The 3235-nt window shown below is 38.5% G+C and overlaps 1 non-coding gene across 1 annotated transcript; it reads left to right on the top strand.

The window, feature by feature from the left end:
* The first annotated feature begins 2608 nt into the window (after window positions 1–2608).
* On the top strand, window positions 2609–2715 carry LOC138821121 (U6 spliceosomal RNA). The gene has a single exon (XR_011370061.1). It is a non-coding gene; the product is annotated as a U6 spliceosomal RNA (small nuclear RNA).
* The last annotated feature ends 520 nt before the right edge of the window (window positions 2716–3235 follow it).

The following is a 3235-nucleotide window of genomic DNA, read 5'->3' on the forward strand; positions in this document are numbered from 1 at the left end:
CATATACAAATGACCATACAAGATGATGCTAAGTGAAACGAATCCCAAGATTTGGACACAAGTGGTCTGTCTTTATTGTTATTGTTTTAAGTGTACCATGTGATTTTATTTGTTGTTGTTGTTGTTGTTTCCTTTGTGTGTTCTTTCCCCCATGGAATATCCCCTGTTGTCACTGGACTCAATTTTGATACCCTGCATCTTCTATATACATATGTCTAATCTGGGGAGGGGAGAGGAATAGCCAAACACTGAAACAAGGACACAGGATGACCCACTGCAACAAGGATACCCACAGGACAGTATCTTGGAAATGAACTTTACAACTTCAGGCGGTGAGGCAGGGGTGGAGGGGTGGGGGAGGTAAAGGATAGCGGACAACAACAAGGAAGGGAAGAGGTAACAATGATCAACAAGAAATGTACTCATCACCTTACTCATGTAACTGTAACCCCTCTGTACAACATCTTAACAATAAAATAAATACATTAAATAAAAAAATCATCTTTATACTGATGATCATTAGTAATAACAGTTTCTATCAGGAGAAAAAAATCATCTCTTGACCCAGTAAATCCTTCTCTGTTGATTCATATTACAGGGGCTTCTCTGCTTGGGTTAGCCAGCCTAGACACTTGGCCTCCTAATACAAGAAGGTTTTCCACAGACCTCTCCTAGAGTGAAAATTGCCAGAATAAAATCAGAGCACCCATCCACCAAATCCCAGTTCACTGCCCACTTCTCCCACAGAGCCCTCTCCAGACAAGACTGTACCTACGATGATGGAGAAGGGATTACAAACATTCAGGGGTGAGGGGTAGGGAATTGGACACTGGTTCTATTGTTTAGTATGCACATGATTTTAAGCAATTTACCACCTCCTCTCTGCCCTTCATTCTCCTCTTATAATCTGAAAGACTAAGAGCTGCTATTTTTAGCTGATCTCATTATTTTATAATCACACTTGCTATTTTGACAATCTGATAGTCACTGATTTTTTTAATAATCTACAAACATCTATATACCACCACCATAGACTCTCAGTAGTTAGAGATGACTTTTAAAAGGAGCAATTCACTATGCTTCAGATAGGAAATTAAGGCTTGTAATGTTGAGATATGAATGGCTTTTTTTTGCTACTTTCATTAGTTTCATTTTCTTTTTATTCTGGTAAATAATGCAATTATTCTGGGAGCACAAAATGACATATGAAAATGTCAATAGATACCATAGCAAATTTAGCTTGTAAGTAAGTCCCTTCCAAGGCATCATGCAAACATCAATTTTCTGGAACCAACATGTGAAAAATATCAGGCAATTCGAGGATTTGGGGGTGATTTCCAGTCTGATAAGTGGCCTATTTGAGAAGAAAGAATCATTGCCAGGAAGGTATTAAAGGAACGATGGCTTTTGTTGTTACTAAAATTCAGGGATTTTAAGAGTTGCTTTATATAAATAGGAAAGGAGACAAATTGGGTTAACCCTGATGCTGATTTTTCACCATTTTCTTTAATGGAGATCTTTAGGCCAATAAGAGGCCCAAAATAAAAGAAAGTACTGTGTGGAAACCACACCGTGTATTGACAAGAAAATCTACCTCTTTTCCCCCAAGGGACACTAGTATTGGCCTAATCAAGCATCCCTCCGAGTGTGAGCAAGGCACTGGCCTGGAAAGTCAATGGGAGCAGAAGGGAGCCACAGGACACTAAGTGTTTTCTGCACACAAGGCAGATGCAGTGAAGCAAATAGATTGTCTCATAATAAGAACAAAAATAAACCCTGTCGTGACACTTCTAGCCCTCAAATGCCTCCATCATCCTTACAAGTATCCTGGGAACCCAGGACTGACTTCCTACCTCCTACACAGTCACCTGTGTCCATAACTTTAAGCTAACCATCCAACTAATTATCTCCATGTGCCCCTATTAATATATTATCTCTTCCAACTAATTTTTAGTTCCATGTGCCCCTATTAATATAGTATCTTCCTTCACAGATCTGCACATGCAGGCTATATCTCTCCAGACTTGCCCCTTGTGCCCATAGTCATTGGCTAGAACAGGTGTTAGAACAGGTTAGAACAGGTGTGTTAGGCTGAGATTATATGTACTTAGAGTATGACCAACACACAAATTTTTTGTATGTGTGTGCTGATACTTGAGCTTGAACTCAGGGCCTAAATGCTTTCTCCTAGGCATTATTTTTGTTCAAGACTGGTTCTATGCCACTTGAGCCACAGCTCCACTTCTGGCTTTTTGGTGGTTAATTAGAAATAAGATTCTTACAAACTTTCCTGCATAGTCTGGCTTCAAACCACAATCCTCAGATCTTAGCTAAAAGTAGCCAAGTAGCTAAAATTACAAGACTGAGCACTGGCACCTGTCAAAGATTGATGTTTTGAAATAAAACTCATGAGACAAAAATCTAAATTGTTTAATATATAATCAAAATAAATCAATAAATCAAAAATAAAAAGTGAGAGCTGGGTGCGGGTGGCTCACGCCTCTAATCCTAGCTACTCAGGGGCTCAGATATGAGGATCGTGGTTCAAAGCCAGCCCAAGCAGGAAAGTCTGTGAGTCTCTCATCTCCAATAAACCAACAGAAAACTTGTGTTCGCTTCGGCAACACATATACTAAAATTGGAACGATACAGAGAAGATTAGCATGGCCCCTGCGCAAGGATGACACGCAAATTCGTGAACCAACAGAAAACTGGAAGTGGCACTGGGGCTCAAGTGGTAGAGCGCTAGCCTTGAGCTAAAGAGCTGAGGGACAGTGCCTAGGCCCGGAGTTCAAGCCCCATGACCAAAAAAATAAAAATAAATAAATAAATAAATAAAAAGTGAGGTATCTGAAGGGATATTTCATTGAAAAATAAATAAAATTGTCTTTAAAACATAGGAAACAGTAATAAAAGTCTCCCATATTGAAAGATAAACAACTTAGAACTGTAAAACATTTTTCTGCCATGTAAGAAGGACAGAGTGAAACTAGGAATTTCATAAATTATTGATAGTAGTGTGAATTATTTTAATCCCATTGCAGGGCATTTAACTAATAACTAGTAAAAATTTAAATCCAAATATACTTTGGCCTCCTAATTCCTCCCATTAAGAAAATTATCCTACAAAGACACATACATTGAAAGAAACAAATGAGTTGCTAGAAGCCCATGGAACTTTTTCCAAATTAAATTATATCTGAGGCCATAAAGCAAATCTCAATAAAGTCAATAA

Source organism: Dipodomys merriami, unplaced genomic scaffold (genome assembly GCF_024711535.1).
Source record: "Dipodomys merriami isolate MVZ:Mamm:240054 unplaced genomic scaffold, mDipMer1.0.p SCAF_9, whole genome shotgun sequence".
Taxonomy (NCBI): Eukaryota; Metazoa; Chordata; class Mammalia; order Rodentia; family Heteromyidae; genus Dipodomys; species Dipodomys merriami.